This window comes from Mesocricetus auratus, unplaced genomic scaffold, assembly GCF_017639785.1.
Source record: "Mesocricetus auratus isolate SY011 unplaced genomic scaffold, BCM_Maur_2.0 Super-Scaffold_100009, whole genome shotgun sequence".
NCBI classification, from domain to species: domain Eukaryota; kingdom Metazoa; phylum Chordata; class Mammalia; order Rodentia; family Cricetidae; genus Mesocricetus; species Mesocricetus auratus.
Genome location: NW_024429193.1, coordinates 24,802,440 through 24,820,896, shown reverse-complemented (window position 1 = coordinate 24,820,896; position 18,457 = coordinate 24,802,440). Strand labels below are relative to the sequence as shown.

The 18,457-nt window shown below is 39.6% G+C and overlaps 1 non-coding gene across 1 annotated transcript; it reads left to right on the top strand.

The window, feature by feature from the left end:
- Positions 1-6,512: 6,512 nt before the first annotated feature.
- On the top strand, positions 6,513-6,621 carry LOC121142556. The gene has a single exon (XR_005879590.1). It is a non-coding gene; the product is annotated as a U6 spliceosomal RNA (small nuclear RNA).
- Positions 6,622-18,457: the final 11,836 nt, after the last annotated feature.

The following is an 18,457-nucleotide window of genomic DNA, read 5'->3' as shown; positions in this document are numbered from 1 at the left end:
CCTCCCTCCTTCCCTCCCTCCCTCCCTCCCTCCCTTCCTTCCTTCCTCCTTTCTTCCTTCTCCTTCCTTCCTTCCTTCCTTCCTTCCTCCTTCCTTCCTTCCCCTTCCTTTTTCCTTTTCTTCTCCTTTCTTCCTTCTTTCCTTCCTTCCTTCCTTCTTTCCTTCCTTCCTTGATGCAGAGTCCCTCTCTGTATCTCAGGCTGGCTTCAGGAACATTTTTGGATAGGGGCAGCAAGAAACTATGTTCTCCAAAATATCATAAAAATGATCTCTAGGTCACATGCTAACATTCTTCTCCTCTGAATCCTCTTGAGGGGGACCCTCACCATTCAAATCGCCCTTAGCACCATCCTCCATGCTCCTACTAGTATGGCTAATTACACCCTACTTAAAGTGGTCTTAAAGTGCTTTTGTGGTCCTGAGTCCTAATGTGATCCATATTTTTCCAAACAAAAGCATGGCTCAATCTTTCATAGCAATACCCCAACTCCTGGTATCAACTTCTTTCTTAGTCAGGGTTTCTATTGCTGTGAAGAGACACCGTGACCATGGCAACTCTTATAAAGGAAAACCTTAGAGATTTAGTCTATTATCATCATGGCAAGAAGCAAGGGTGCATGCAGGCAGATATGGTGCTGGAGAAGGAATCAAGATTTCTACATCTTTGCCCCTTTAGTTTTGTCCAAGTCCTCAGACTATGGAGAGTGATGGTGACAACTAAGGAATGTCTTCCTTCCTCATTTAGTCTTCTCTGGAAAGCCCCCACAGGTAATACCCAGAGCTGTGCCTTCACAGTCTCCTAGGTGATTCTCAATCCAGCTAAGATGGCAGTGATGATGAACCATCACAAAATTGGGTCTGAAGAACCTAGAAATCACTCTAGAGCCCTTTATCTGCCTTTGTAGGATACTTCCCGAGTCACTCCTCACCGAACTTCCAATTGGAAAAAGCCTAGGCAGGTGAACACATTTTTCAGGGGAAAACATGCTGTGAGTTGTATAAAACTGAAAAGTGGCCAGAAAATAGATTACTGTCCCCATTTTACAGATAAGGAAAATGAACTGCAAAGAGGTTAAATGAGGTACTAGGGGTCAGATTATATTTAACAGCAATATTAGGATTAGAACCCTGCTATATGGGGTTTTCGACTCCCATATTCTATCTGCTGTGTGTGGTTGGGTAGCCTGAAAGGTTATCACAACACAGAGAATGATGATTCAGATGTAGATTGATTAACCCAAGGGGAAACCCAATCAGCACTAGTGGATAGCTTGGAGAAGCACTTTTTTTCTACACTGATGTGCTCTACCAGGACAGCACAATATCCCCCATCTGGATCACAATCAGCATTCCAAATACCAGAACAAGCTAAATTATTCTTTCCTTTCTGTCGTCGCATCTGTCTTTTGGGGGTGGTTATATATGCTGCTAACATTTTTAGCTGGCAGCTTGGAGTAAATCTCTTTATTGTTTTGCTTTCTGTGGGCAGTCCCAGAACCTCTCTGGATGTATGATGGTGGATGATAAATCTAATAAAAGAGTAAATACTCACGTGACTCAAAATGAATGTGCTAATGCAAACTCAAAGGCAGCCTAGAATTTCTTGAGGTCATTTGCCATTCAGGAGGGTAAATCTGCTGGCATGAATTCCTCCTTGGAATGGAGTGCTGGCTTACACTCAGGAAATGACATTTTAAGTGTGGCCTTGCTGACTTGAACTGGGAACTTGTTTTACTCAATCCTGAGGGAGCCAAGAAAGAGGTAGAAACCAGGGAGGTGATTTTTTTTATAGGAATATGAAATACACATGTTCCTTTTGTTTTTATAATGGTCCCAATTTAAAGCTATCCATAAGTTACAAAGTTATCTTATTTTGTCATGATGCCTTTTAATCATTTTTCCAAATTCACCTTTCCTTTGTGAGGACATAAAGCTGAGTAATAATCTTGTATTAACTAGAATACATACAATGCACTTAGCAGAAGTATCTGTATTTTCTATTTGTTATAACATTAATTTTTTCACTAACTGTAAAGGGCACCATTTTCCTTCTTTTATATTTGAAAGCACTGTATAGTCTACATTTTTGACTCTGTTATTGTGTCTGATTCTTATAATACTCTAAGAAGTAGAGCTTATGAGACATCATTTCCATTGTGAACTCAGGGATGGGAGTGTGACTTTTGCTTTGAGAGAAATTTTATTTTGATTTATTGCACAGTTGGCTAGTGTGAAAATAGCTGGGGTGGTCTTTTATTCCAGCATCCTAACTTCAAATGGCTTTCCAGATATTTTAATAATATCAAAATTTATACAATATCTCCCAGTTTTAAAAGACAAGGTAGAAGAGAAAGTATAAGAAAAATCTATTTAGGGTGAAATTTGGTAAACTCCATATTCTTTACAGTTTTCTGTAACCATTTTTTCCTAATTTTTAGATTATGCAAAGTAGATTCAAGTTTATTTCACTTCTAAATGATCTACTAAACATCTACTGTCTTTTTGGGATTTGCAGTGATTTTAGGTGACTATCATCAGGAAAATGGAATATCTCTGCAATCTTTGACCTGTCTCTTTAAGATGTGCAGCCAGGATGAGGAGCAAAGAATCTGCAATATTCTTTATAATTTCATGGGGTCTTCTGAGGAAATGTGCCAATTTTATGGGGACTCGTAGGGAAAAATTTTGATTTCATGTGGATTCGAGTGAAAAGGTAAATTTCATGGAATTTCTAAAAATGGCTGGATTTCTCAAGATCCATGAAATCTATGACAGCCATGGAGAAAATGGGCTGCTCCTGTCATGGAGTAAATTTCAGTGCAGTTTGGCAAAAGTTTACTTCTTATACACCTGCTATGATGTGCATTGCAAACCTACAATCTTTTTTTGAAAATTTACTCTCGTATTTATGTTTGTGAAGGCCAGAGTTGCTGCTTTGAATACATAACAAACAAGATCATGTTGGGGACTTGTGTTTTGCTATGAACATATTAGGAGTGATCACTGAAAAATGATGACTCCTTTGGGTGTTATGTTGGAACCAAGGCCAGTGTGGTACAGTCTGAAGTTGGGATCATGGCAATGGGAGGCGGCCATGCCCATTGCCATGGTCATCACAGGTGACAGTTTACTAGGGTGTGAGGAGACCTTAGACACTATTGTGAGTTTCTAACACAGTGGTCCTCAACCTGGGGGTTGCGACCATCAGAACACACATATTTCCAACAGTCTTAGGAACTGAGACACTGCTCAGTACCAAAATTACAGTTAAGAAGTGGCAATAGGCAGGGCATTGGCGGCACACAACTTTAATCCCAGCACTCAGGAGGCAGAGGCAGGCATTTCTCTGTGAGTTCGAAGCCAACCTGGTCTGCAGAGCAAGTTCCATGACAGGATTTGAAGCAATACAGAGAAACCCTGTCTTGAAATAGCAACAAGGGGGAAAAAGGAAGTGGCAACAAAAGTAAATGTATGTTTGGGAATTCCTAAGACCATGGGAAATAAGTGGTTTCCGATGGTCTTGACCCACAGGTTGAGAATTCTCACTCTAAAATGTTCTGAGTTTTACATGTCTGTAAGTCAGTGCCTGTGAGAAGCTGCTAAAAGTTAAAGCTTCTTGGCCTTTCCCAAACCAATTACCTACATTCTCAGAAATCAGAATTTGAGAATATAACTTCCAAGAAGTTCTAACCCTGTCACACACTCTAGTTGGCCAACCATGTACTATATTTTCTCATATGTTCTCTGAATCTTTCATACTGATAACGTCTTTCTATAGAAAACAAGTCAATCACCATTGGCTGGTTCTATGTTATGGGAAAGGAAAGATACATAAGCAATTGTGGATGCTTAGTGGAACCACTGTGAGTACAGCAGTGTTTCCATCATGTACTTTCCTACCTGAAGTCATGAACAACTCTCGACAAAGTTCCAAATTAAACAATATAATCTTAAGTCATTTTATGTGATACCTATTCCTTGGAATCATCCAGCCCACAGTAAAAGTAAAACTTTGTCTTAACATCTAAACCGTTGTTATATTTCAATGTACATAAAGTTTCCCCATATATCCAAATGTCCATGTACATAAGAAGTAGTGTAGGTGCATACAGGGACAATTTTTCTCATCCTGGGTCACTATAGTAAGATTTCCAGTATTGTTAGACTCCTGCCCTCTAAATGCCCACAGTGGCTCCCCATCAGTGTAATGATAAATCATTCAAAATAGTCTTTGAGGTTAGAACTTACAGATCCTCTGAACACCATTTATATAGGTGTGATGGAGCACATCATCTGTAGACATTTCCAAGCTGGAAATACTCCCAGATCATTTTTCTGTGTCAAGGCTTTCTGTACTTCCTCATTCCTTTCAGGCTAACTCCAAAGCATGATCATGTGGAACCTCCTTAGTCTTGGTCACCAGCACTTCTCTAGTTCTGTCACCTGTAGCTTTGGGCACATTTGTCTTCTTAAGCACTGAGATGCTCCGTGAAGCCAACCTCTAGACCTGCATTTTTCTTCCCTCAAAGTATGAGTTTGCCTCACTCATCCAAAACTTAAAAACCACATTTCTTGCTGAGGTCTCTGGGTAGTGTGATTAGATAGTCCCTCTTTGTGCTCTCATAGCAGTACCTAGACATGCTATTGTGAAAGTGTTGGGCTGTTTAATCCATGAAAGAACTTTAATATTTCTCTAAAATGTTTATATATATATATATATATGTCTCACTAATGACCTACAAGTCTTCAAGGTATGCTCTGACACGTCTTTCAGGCTTCACAGTTCATGATTTTTTTCTGCTGACACACAGTACTTCAGTCATACATAGCTACAACTTGCTTTGCAATTCCTAGATAAGCTTGAGGACATGTCCCTCAAGCTATTTTTTCCTTTTCATCACCCATATGACTCAATTGGAACCCAGTACTATTACAATGCCATTGAGAATTCATGTGGGATCAAGTACAATTCTGTCTAGTAAGGCTGCAAAAGTGAGAGAGCTTGGGTCTTTGTTAACATGGTACTTGCTATCCACTTATTAACTTAACTTTCCCCTGATGCTGGATTAAGTCATATTTCTCCACCAAATCTCTATTACAGCGCTTACCTTATAATATTACATTATGGGCTATGAGATTCTTAAAGAAAAACAATGAGCCATCTCTCTATATATATGTATTCATCACCTGGCATAGTGTATGACTCATAACAGGCACTTAACTTGGGAGTGAAAACCTGGAAAGTGCATCAGTTATCAAGGCAGCCAACACAGTATTTATTAGAAATACCTTGAGTGTTGGTCTTGGGGATAATTCTTCCATATTCTAGTTCTGAGTATCACCATGAACATTTTGATTTTTAAACATGTGTTTATACATTGTCCTTTTTTTTCCACGTTCCACATTGGAAGTTCCTTCTGGTGTCAGTGCCAGAGCTCTGACCTGGCATTCCTGACTTCATCTACTTTCTAGAAAGGAAAGGCAGAAAGAGGAAGGATCAATAGATGAGCAGATCACCTATATGGATCTTGAGTATAAGTGTTGGGGAGCAGATAAAGTTCCCTTTCTAGCCATTTCTACAGACCAAACAGTGTAAACTGGATATTATATGTATTCAAATTTCTCACTGCCTATTTAAATAAAAGATAGAAGAATAAAACACAATCTGGTCCGGTCCTGTAGAATTCATTTTCTTAATTTTTCATTTAGTATTTAGTGTCCCGTTAGATAATAACTACCTTTATTTTTCAACCTGGCTTAACTTTTCACAAAATTTATGTAAAATTTTAAATTCTAAAAAGAATAATATTTAAGAAAGTATTTTGGGTATTAAAAACACTAGACTACTTTTTCAGTGAGATAATCTGACAGTATTTCAGTTTCTGAAACCAAGGGAAAAACCCTAAGTGTAGTTTTGAATACAGAGCACAGTAACTTGTGGGGAATAAACTCATGATTTTAAAATCCAGGACAAAGATAACTTTCAAGAATTAGAAAATCAGTACTTTCTGTACAAACATTTACCAAACACAACTTTAAAAATATTTTATGAAAATAGTTGTTATTTAAAATACAGAAGCCCCAGAAAACCAAAAACAAGTTGTAAGCCATAGATGTTTGCATGATGATTTGCAAAAAAATCCTATTAAAATGCTTTTCAGGAAGTAGTTTCACTTTTGACCCTGAATGATATCACAAATATGAGTAGTATGTCACTTTTGTGACATATAACAAGAAAGGAAAGCACCTAGATAAAAGATTCAAGGGGATGGGTCAAAAATAGCTTCAGGAATTTGTCATTTAGCTTGGATGCTAGGCCTGCCTACCATCACTGCCCACTGGCATAGACCACAGCTTATAGGGTCAATGAATTGTCTTCTGGCTCTAGCTTATCTCCCTTTGATAATGTTTCTTGTTAGTCTTCTTCAATTCTTTGATCTTCTACTCTTTTATCTGTTAAATAACAGTTTTCTTCATAGGGTTATTGTAACAGAAGTTATAAAAGGTAGACTGTATACTTGCTTTGACAACACATATACTAAAATTGGAATGATACAGAGAAGATCAGCATGGCCCCTGCACAAAGATGACATGAAAATTTGTGAAGCATTCTATGGTTTTTTAAAGTGGACTGTGAAAAATGATTGAGTGAGTTGCAAGACACAATACAATATCAATACTATAATTATTCATTTCTCATTCACTTTCCATACAGTGTCTAATCATGTCCTGCATGAAGACAGCAACTGCATAGAAGGACCTGGTCTGGGGAATCCTCTAAGCCCCTCCAAAAACTTTCAGAGTGCAGTTGGCTGTTGTATTCATTCAGCCTGAGTCAGTCTCAGGCCACTCCTTGATGTCATTAAGCCTTTGGGAGCTTGTACAGAAAGTTTTTTTTTCCTTACCACAAGCCAAGCTCTTGCATTCCAATAGAGACACTGTACAGGGAAACAATTATTTAAAGTAGAGAATTTTAACTGGATTTCTTTAGGATTAGAGCTTAAAATTCACATTGGTGTCTTCAGACATATTTTAAATGAACTGATTTCTACATAGAACTTTGTTCCATTTCCTTTCCTGGTTTGGTTTGACCGGATGATTCAAGCTCCTGCCACTGTGACCTTCCCCAGTGATGGACTACAACTTTAAACTGTGAGAAAAAAACCCTTTTTTAAAAAAATAAAAAATGTCTACTTCAGACAGCTTCAAGCTTGTGATTGGTGTTTTCTCTTTCTTTGGATAATTGCATTCATTTTTCCCGTTTTAGAATTAGATCATAGTTTCTATTTTGTACTAGGTCCTAGTACAGGCTTCATTTCTGGATATCAGAAATATCAAACTAGGCAATCAAAGTGGTTCATTAGAGGGTTCCCACCCTCATGAGACCGGAAGAGGACAAAGGGATAAAATTGGGGTTCCAATCCCTACCCCTCAAATGGTGGCTGGCAGAAGGCACACTTAGCCTTCATATAAGATTCATGACAATCCTGGGACTGGCTTGCTTCTGACACTGAATTAGATATGTGAAGATCCAAGCTTCTCCCTACGTAACTCAGGGCAGAATAGGGATTGCTTTGTAGGCTCCCTGGCTGTTTTAAAGTTTGCTTTTAACCCAGTGACTTTGAAATTTCTCAGTATATTTTTTTTGTGTGTGTGAGCAAAAAAAAAAAAAGAGTCAGACAGAGGAGAACTGATGTTCCCTAGGGGCGAATCGTGTTTTCCGCTTCCCTTTATAGCAAAGGTTTTCTTGCATTTTATCTCCCCTCCCCTCCTACAAGCTAAGATTTGAGCAGTCCCTTTCTTACCAAATTTCAGGGATAGATGCTGGAAGGACACACACTATCCTCTCATTCTTAAATGCCTTCTCACCAACAGAGGGTAAATGCAGGAGTCTTCCTGCACATCTGATAATACTGTGTGTTGTGTAGGCCATTTCGTTAGATGTCCAGACTACCAAATCCCTGTGTGTTTGTGGAAAACATTTGAAACCTTCTTAGCAAAACAATTATAGTAATGATATTTTTATAATTGTGATTTCCATCAGGCATTAGTTGAATGTATTTTTCTCTTCTAGTACAGCAGACTGTGATAAAGCAAGGAATACTTCCATATCCTGAGATCATCTGGACACTTCATCTTGTAATTTAATTGTGTTACCAGAAAAATCCTAAGGGCTGTGTCTTTGGAATGCAATTTGAGACGAGCAGGAACAGGTTGAGAAAGGCTAAATGATAAATTGAAATACACAGCAGATACACAATGGATCCATAATTTAAAATCATTTTGTCTAATTCCAAAGCTCACACATTTACCCTGGCTCCTAATGCCTCCTAGAAAGGGGAAAATTTTTGCGGCACTGACCTAGCCAGAAAACAGTGACAGTCTGTGGTCTAGTTCCCCATTTGTGAACAATTCTTCCATGAAATGGAAAATGTGCCCCATATGACATGTAAGGGCTGTCAAATATAGTGGGTACTGGTAAATTTTTAACCACGGTTAGTGCAAAATTCAGCATCTTCACTTTTCCCCTACTGACAATACTTCTGGATTTCCCAATAGACACACCTTGAGAGATTTTTCCCCTTTGTCTGAGTTAGCATTCCTGATTGGGATACCTGCTTCTCTGCTTGATTTCTACACAATGTATTGAAACAGAAATACGGGTAAATGTTTTTGGACAATAGAGAAGGGAGCAATGCTAGACCAGTTAGAGAGGCCCATCTCCCAGTTTAAAATGAAGAACAAGGTAGTTTGGTAATATGAGTGCCTTGCAACACACAACTGAAAAAAACTCCCCCGTGAAATTGAGCAGAAATAAAATACTCATGTTTTACCCATGCCTCAAATCTGACTCCTGCTCCATGCTTGCTTTGGTCATGTGCGTTTTAGTCCTTTATTTGTTGTTGGTGACAAAGCTATCAGCTGGGAGGAAGCAAAGGTGCCTTCTCTGTGGGAGAAAACTGTGCCTACGTGTTGACAGTGATACATCAGTTCAGTCAGATTTTCATTGTTTTTAATTAGCAGGAAAGTGACAGTTTCATTACAGAATTTTTATACACAGTTTGTCAGGATTGAGTCTCCCCCTTTCTCTCTTCCATCTCCTCACCCCACTCTAGATGGTGTCCTTTGACTCCAAGTAGGCCCCTTTCTAATTACATACGCTCTGTCTTGTATATTCTGTGATCCTCTCAGCCTCTTTTCTGAGAACAGATTGCTCCTACACTAGTCCACTCTTGGTTTCATGACCTACATCCTCACTCACACCCTCACACATCCATATCCATAAGCATCAATAGCTAGAAATTCCTTGTGAGACAGAACACTCTGTATTTGCTTTTGCTGAGTCTAGAATATCTCAATAATATAGTGATTTCTAGATCTGTTTGTTTTACTGAAACATTCATAATTTCATTTTTCTGCATGTCTGTGTAAAATCCCATTGTGCAACATTTCCAATTATTATTAACAGAACAGGCATGAACTTGTACATACAACTTTGTTGTGGGAGGACAGAAAGTTCTTCGCGAGTATGCCTAGGCATGGTCCAGCTGGGTAAGTCTAGTTTCAGCCTTCTGTCTGTATGTGCATATGGGGACAAAGGGCCACCTTGGGTGGCGTTCCTCAGGCACTGACCCCCTTTTCCTTTTCCTTTTGACCTCTTTTCCTCCCTTCTGTCCCCTTTCCTTCCCTTCCCTCCTCTATAATGATACTGATCATTTTGTATCTTTCCCATGAAGCTTGTTTTTCAAATGATGCTCATTCACCAATTCTTTCACGTCTGAGATCCCTTGATCTTTTTTGTGCTGTCCTCTCTCACCTGGGCCCCCATTATATCCTGGAAGATGAGCACTAGATCCTTGTGTTTCTGACATCAGACCTGGCTCATCTTGAAGGATGACACTGAATTGCTTTGTGAGGGGTTTAATATTTATAGACTTAAAGCTAAGTAAGTTGTTCCTAAAGAAATGATTCTTTTTTACTCCTCTTTCTTTATTTAAATTAGAATTTCCCTCTTTCTTTTGTAAGATAGTGGTTTTTACTGATCCAGATCTCACAACTTAGGCCATGGTGGCTGACCAACAAATGCTAGTGATCCATCTGTCCCTAGTACTGAGATTACAAGCACACACCACAGTGCTTGGCATTTTTAAATGTGATTTCTGAATATTGAAGTCTGTTCTTGAGCTTGCAAGGCAAGTGTTTATTGACTGAGCTACCTCCCCAGGCACTATCTTAGTGGTTTGAGAAACTTGCACACTGATTTCCATAGTGGCTGCAGCAGTGAATGAGGATTCCTCTTTGTCTGCATTGTCACTAGCATTTTTGAATTCACTTTTATTCTGTAATAGAGGACCATGTTCAGGAATCATAAAAGGTTCACAAGACATAGAGTCCCTAATGTGCCTTCTAAATTCTTTCATCACTAGCTGTTTCTAAGGTATCTCCGATAGGCTTCCTTTCTCTCTTGTTTTAAACTGTGCAAGGACACAGAATAATTTATTGTGAGAACTGGCCAGTCTTGAGGCTTTTGCTTTCATATTAGGCACGGTTTTAGATACCGGTGGATAGTAGACTACACAAAGCAGAGATTTTGGCTTATGTAGGTGGTCCTTTATGTGCATATGTGTGAGGTAAGAAACTGTTACTATATGTGGAGCAGAAGGGAAACAGCATTGTCTGACATTTGCAGAAACGGCAAGGAGGCCAGTGTGGCTTGAAACAAGTAACGTGGTGACCGGGAGGGTAAGCTGCATGGGTTAGATTGGTGTAGACACTTTGCTATGCTTCGCATTAACAGTGTCATATGAAGACCTTTGTGCTAGAGGCTTAGTCACAAGCACTGATGAGAAACGCTAGAACCCAGTAGCAGGAAGTTCTACTGCACACACATCAACAGTTTCTTGTCTCACACATATACACACACGCACACAGGATCACCCACATAACCACAATCTTTGTTTTGTGATTCTGGCATCCATAATACCTAGAACATGGGTATGAACTTGCAGTGGTTGTGGGATTCTTTCTTTCTTCTTTGATTCCCAGCTATTAAGAGGTAAGTAGACTCCCTGACACAGCTCCAAAAGCTGAACAGCCAGTTAACATTGGAGTGAAACTTCGGGTATTACAAGCCAACATAAAATTTTCTTTTAATTTATTTTATTTTCTGTGTTGTAAGAATGCTTTGCCTGAATGCATATATGTGCATCTCATGCATTCCTGGATTCCATGGAGACACCCACAGGAGAGGGTGTCACACCCAATGGAATTGGAGTTACAGATGGTTGTGTGCCATAATGTGTATGCTGGGACTTGAACTTGAGTCTTCTGGAAATCAGCAAGTATTCATAACCACTGAACCATCTCTCTAGCCTGCTAAATCTTTCCTTTTTATCACAGGTATTTGTCACAATGGTGCAAAGCTAATGACTTTTTCTATGCTATGGTTAAGACAGTATATTTTTAGTTCAAATAAAATGGATGCCATTAGAGCTACTGTGCTCAGAGGAAATAGAAGAGCAAGCAGCACATGGTTGTTTTCTTTAACCACCTGTGGACAAACTTAGAGGGTTTATAGAATGCCTATAGAGTTACTATATTGGTTACATTTGTGTAGAGACATCAAAGTCACTGGCAGCAATTTAGAGAGAATAATGACTTGGTTTTTCGCCTCACAGCATTCAGCCTATGGCTGTGTGGATCTGTACACCTAGGCTGAGCATCGTGGTGGCAAGAGCACATGGCAAGCAAGGATATTTATGAGGTGAGGGACAGGTGAGGGAGAGGAAGAGGGGGACCACATATAATCTTCACGTCATGCTGTTTGGAACCTTCCAGCTGGATCCCAGCTCCTAAAGTTTCCATAATCTCCCCCAAATAGTGTCACCATCTGGGGACCAAGTCTTCACTACATGATCCTGTGGGGGAGGAGTTCCTATTGAAGCCTTAACAATAAAACACACCCGAAGGTCCTCAGCACGTCAACCTAGGATTCAGCATCAATTTATGGCTTGGAGGTCAGAGTAGGCACTGTAGCTCCTCTTCTTACTTGTGTGATCCATTCCTTGAACGGTTCATCGTTAAAGTATGAATAACAAGGCCTCTTTCTCACAGAATTGCTATGGCTATTATGATGACACTATAAAATGCCCAAAACACCACCATTTGTGGAGTCACCACTCAGTATTGAGATTTTCTATATGACTGTTTGACATTTATGATTTATAAAATGGTTCCACATGTTTCCTCTTACAAGACCTTTGGGAAATTATGAGCTGATATTTCCGTTTTGTAAAAGTTCAGAAAAGTAAGGTGACTGGTTCAAGATAATCTCTCCAGGCAATGGGGTGCAATGATGGACCCACGTGGCCCCAATTCAGTTGTTCTTTTTATTAAGATTTGCTGTAGGTATGTTTCGATATTTGCATAGGTCTAGTTGCAGGTACATTTGGATATTTGAGTAGATCTAACTACAGGTGTATTCGGATATTTGCGTAGGTCTAACTACAGGTGCATTCGGATATTTGCATAGGTCTAACTGCAGCTGCATTTAGATATTTGCATGGGTCTAACTGCAGCTGCATTTGGATATTTGCATAGGTCTAACTGCAGCTGCATTTGGATATTTGCATAGGTCTAACTACAGGAGCACTTTGATATCTGCATAGGTCTAACTATGGGTGCATTTGGTTGTCTGCATGTGTCTAACTGCAGATATATTTGGAAATTTGCCTAGGTCTAACTACAAGTACATTTGGATATCTGCATGTGTCTTGCTGCAGGTATACTTCGATATTTGCCTATGTCTAACTCAGGTGCATTTGGATAGATGCATAAGTCTAACTGCTGGTGCAATTGGCTATTTGCATAGGTCTAAGAAGAGTTGAAGATCAGCTTCCTAAGTAAAAATTATTCTTTCTGTTTTATTGAAACTCCCAATGAAGCCTCTGTATATTTGATTAGCATACATGCTAATACATGAAGGAAATTACACGAGAAAGGAGAACCCTCAAGAAGGAGACAAATTTGGACTGCTAGAATATACAGCATACATTCAGGAGGCAATACCAATCAGCTGTTGACACATCGTGTAATTCGGAGAAAACTGTCTAACATCTTGAATCTTTAGTTTCTTCATCTGCTAAATGAAATCTCAGTATATTCTCATATCTCCTGGCTAGATTTTCCAAACTATATGCCAAGATAAAGATGGAAACACTGAGGGAAAAATGCTACATATACCACATGTGATGCTACTATTAAACGTCTCTAAGAAAAATTCAGATCTAGACACCTCTAACATACCTTCTGAGATTCGTTACTAAGCTCTTCATCAAATTCTTTTTATTTTCTAGGGGAAAGGTGAGTGTGGACTAAAACCCTTTTCCCTCATAGCTTAAATTAATAAAAGTTTTCTTAAATTGCTTAGAAAAAAGTTTTCCAAACCTTCTTTTCCTCCTGGCTTTTCACCATTGAAGAGACCACCTGGTTTCTTAATCTATCCTGGCTCTCATAACAAAACATTAAAGATATTGTCACTTACATACAAAGAAAATCTACTTCTGGTAGTTCTAGAAGCTGGGAAATCCAAGAGCCTCATGACCACAAGTTAAGTATCTTGTGAGATCCGCCATCCTAATTTACAGAGTTCAATGGAAACTATATTCTTTGCTTGCTGTGTCTTCCTGTGGTGGAGAGAACAAAATGTCTCCTTCAGGCTTCTTTTATAATGTCTCTAATCCCATTCACAGAGTTCTCATGGCTGACAAACCTTCCCACAGGCCACATCTGCAAGTACCTGCATACTGGGGGTTGGGTTATAATGTCTAAATTTAATGGCATTACAAAAATTGGCAGTGGCACCCGGCTTTCTCTACTACCAGTAGTCATTGCCATGGGCAACAGTTTAAACCCCTGTTTGTTTCAATAAACATTTATTATCCATTAAATACCATTCAAGTGGCAGGGGAGGAGAAGAAAGTATCAGTCTAAACCTCATGGAACACGGAAGCCAATGGAAGAAAACTATCAGAAACCACACTTAAGGCTACAATAAGGGCTTTTACAGAGAATGTCAGAAGTGTTGTTCAAAGTGTGCCCAACCCTGGATGATGTATACAGAGAATTGGACCAAAAGGGTGCCAATGGTATTTCAGTTGAACTGTGAGGTAGAGAAATTGTTGTCAAGGTAATTAACTTGAATGGAGGGCAATGTATGTCAGTGAAGGGGAATTATTTTTAGTGTAACTAAAATGCTGCCAAATGAGAATGCTGTGTGGGATAAAATGAATATGGAGGCAGAATTTAGAAAATGTGTGTGGTGGCTGCTCTAATAAATAGTGTAATGAGGACAGTAATGGGTTTTGTCTGAGTTATGTACACCTTTGCTAAGGGACCAGAGAGGAGCAGCTAGGATGCAATGCCAAGAAGTCTGTGGAAACACAGTCAAGATAGGAACCAAAGTTATAAAATAAAAACGTGGAAGCTGAATATATATAAAACGAGTAGAATGTGCAGGAGCTGCTGATTAATCCAAAGTGGAGTTTGAAGGAAAAAATAGGGAAATCTAAGACTATTTCTACCTTGGGAGTCTTCACATAAAGAAGCAGAGATGAAGAAGACATTGGGGGTAGACCAGAAGACTGAGACCCAAGGTATCACAGTCAAGGGCACAGTAAGTTTCTGATGTATTTGGGAGACCTGCATAATACATTGTAGAGTTGCAGAGAAGTTGGAAAGCATCAACAACATTCGTGATGGGCATGCAGACTCTGGTAAGTCTAAAATAGGGTGATAAATAATATGGAGAGACTAGATAAAGAAGGCAGGGAGATGTATGCAAAAACAAAAACAGAAAAATTATAGAAAAAAGAGACAGCCTCTGAAAACCAAGTAAAAGCAGCAGTAGAGCAAAACACTTCTATGGAACAAACCAAGGCAAAGACGGGTGGGACAATAGGCAGAGGCTTTGGTATCCTTGATGCAAAAGAAGGCAAGAGTTTGAAGACAGTATTTAAATGATAGAAGTCCCACATTGAAAATGCCCACTGATTTTAAGCACTATCCTTCTCCAGTCATCATCCTTTTCCAGAGTGTTGACAATGCCCAAATCCAAAGACCAGATAGCCATACGGCAGGGGTGCACTGTTTGAGTACAGTCAAAGGTTTATGAAGCTGGGACACTGATGTTTCAGAGAAAGAACAATTCTTAATGAAACAACATATTGTGGATGCAAGAGGCTTGATGGGAAGACAAGCTTTTCCTGTGGAAATGAACTAAGGTGACTTGTGCACATTTGTGGCATTAGTCATTTTTGTGTCACAGTGACAGAAATACCTGCTAGAAACAATTTTCAGGGGGCTGGAGAGATGGCTCAGAGGTTAAGAGCACTGACTGCTCTTCCAGAGGTCTTGAGTTCAATTCCCAGCATCCACATGGTGGCTCACAACCATCTACAATTCAATCTGGTGTATATGTAATAAATAAATAAATCTTTAAAAAAAAAGAAACAATTTTCAGAGGATGTGTTTTAGCTCATAGTTTCAGAGGCTTTCCAATTTGTAAGGGTGGAGAAAACATGGCCACGCAGCTCAGTTCATGATGGTACAAGCGTGCTGGACCTGTTCATACTATGGAAGACCAGGGAAAGGAGAAAGGAGGAAGAAGCAGGGGCTGGACTCGTCCTCAAGAGGTCTGCACCTAGATACCTACTTCCTCAAGCTAGATGATGTCACTTCCTCAAGCTAGATGTCACTTCCTCAAGATTTCACAGTGGTCCCAAACAGTACCCCAGCTGAGGAATTATTGTTCAAAACATGACCTGGGAGAGAAACTTCAATTTTGAACCATATGACGTGTGGTCAACTATATACTTCTCTGGTCAGGAGGAACACAACCTTACATAGGAGAACAAGTGTTAGTTTCCCACAAACTCTGAGATATTTTAGTGTCAACTCGTCTTGTAACAAAAATGGTTCAAAGTATGGCAGAAATTTGCTTGGTGTGAACTATCTTTCGAATTTGTTGCCCTCTCTCAGAAGATGAGACTTAGTCAGGTGGTGGAGAAAGGTTACAGACTCGATGGCACTGAGCAGTTAAGGTAAGCAGTCAGTGTTTGTGATAGTTATCAAGGACAAACCTGGACTCCAAACCTGAAACCTGGCCCAGCGCATATCTTATGTGACTTATGTTTTCTCTGTCAGGGAAGTAAGAATCGATGTGTAGCAGATACCCGGCCATATGCATATTTATAATACGGCAAATGTGCCATCAAGCTGACTAATTCAAGCATACAAGAACTACAAAGTTTAGATGGAAGCTGATGTTTTCAGGGTTCCAGGACTTGACTCTGCCAGCTCACTGTGCTAACCTAATGAGAGAGAACATTTCCTGTTTAGGAAGGAAAGCAGCCCCCTCATCCTGATGAAGGCAGGGATCCCTCTGTGTTTTATAGTTCACCCTTGCTCCCCCCACCCCACTCCCTACACAAAAGGCACTCATCTGACTCATTGTGAAAATACCCTCAGGGTTTGGATATTGCCCATCTGATATCTCTAGCTTTGCTGCAAGCTGTGGTAATTGCTCTCTGTAAATGTGTTACTTCTGAATCCCCTCTAATGCAATCCTTTGTTCCTTTCTGCTCACTCTCTCTTTGCTTTGGAGCTGCTCCCTGTCTCTCCCATCTCAACAGTCATCAGAGTGTTACACACCTCAATAATTATGCCTCCTAACATGTTTCTTTATAATGAAGAAAAATCTAATTTTTCTCCCTTTTCTTCAGTTGTAAACATTGATGCCATTTGCCATTAACAGCCATTTCTGCACCTTCCCCTGACTTTGATATTTTTTCCTATAATAAAGTGCTCTAATCTGTACATGTATTTACTTCTCTAGCTATTCTGGGAAGTATAGCTGAACTCATACTCAAGATCCTTAATTTTTGAAAGACTCAATTAAGTTTTGCTATGGTGTTAAAGTTTGGGGCTTACATGCCCACTTGAATATGGAGCTTATTAGTCAATTTCAGGTTTCTGTGGGAATAGGCACAAAGCATATTGGGAGTTGCTAGTCTCTTTGTTTCTGATGAGGTGAGTGGCTTACTTGATCACACATTTGCTACCACTGCTATGTTGCCTCACCACAGTCCCCAAAGCAATGTGTTCAAGAAACCATGGACTGAAGCTTCCAAAAGCATGTCTTCTTTTTAAGTGGATTGTCTCAGTTGTCTTGTTACAGTGATGGAAAAACTGACCAACACATGCTCAGTGAAAAGCCTACCCTGGAGGCTTTTCACACTATTTGTTTCTTCCTGAAGTATCTCTATCTTAGATGCCAGCCAGAAAATAAAAGAGGAATTCACTTAACGAAGTGTAAAGAAAAAGGAAAACTATCAAAGTTCTTCAAAGCAGAGTGTATTGTTGGAGTCTATTGTACCAAGACTTTTCCAAAGTGAAATACTTGTCTATTTTCATCTTTTCTCCATCACCCCCTGAGCTTAAATTTCCTGTCTAGCTTTGTTCCCTTTACCCTTAACCTACTGTCAGCAAAATCAACACCCAGCTGCAGTTGGCATCTTTGAGGATCTCTGAGTTTTATTAAAGACTTGTGTTAGAAGCTTAAATGTTTTAGTCTGTTTTCTGTCGCTAATAGCATAATACCACAGAATGAGTAAGTCATAGGAACAGAGGATTTTATTGGCTCATGATCATGATCTGAAGTTGACTGACCAGAACATTTGACATCTGGCTACCTGGTGAGGGACTTCTTGATGGCAAAGTCCTGAGATGATCCAGGGCATCAATTGGCAAGAGACACAGACCAGGCAAGCTGGCTTTCATGGCAGCTCCACTTGAGATGGGTTTCCATCTGGTCACATCTCTTGCTGTCTTATAATGGGGATTACAGTCCAGCATGAGTTTTTCAGGCAGCAAACTGTATGCAAATCAGAACTGAAGAATGGCTCTGCCCTGCTATGGAAGCTCTGTATTTTCATTGCCCAAACACAATAATTAACTCCCAAACGAACTTATTTCCTGTTGGAAGTAGTCTGTATTCCACTACCCTTTATGTCTGGGAAAGAAAAATGTATGTGGGGCTTTCCATTTGTATGTTTGGTGAAACCAAATTTCTTGGGCGACAGTAGCATTTTGACTTTGTCTCATTTCTGTTAGACAGACAAGGAAAGAGGCCCAACAAAGGAATATTCTGGGAAAGAAGTCTATTCCCTAATAGTTCCAGTTTATATATAGAATCCCAGGAAACTCATGAATTTTAAACAGGATTTAATTTGGAAGTACGTACATATTTTATCTTCCAGAGATATGGCGGAGTCTTTATGCAAAACCCAAATAAAAGGATACTTTTAGGGAAGTAGCTGCAGCTATGTACTGAAATGCTATCTTTTGTACTGCAGAGAAACTCTCCACAGAACATAGGTCATACTGGTTACAGGACCCT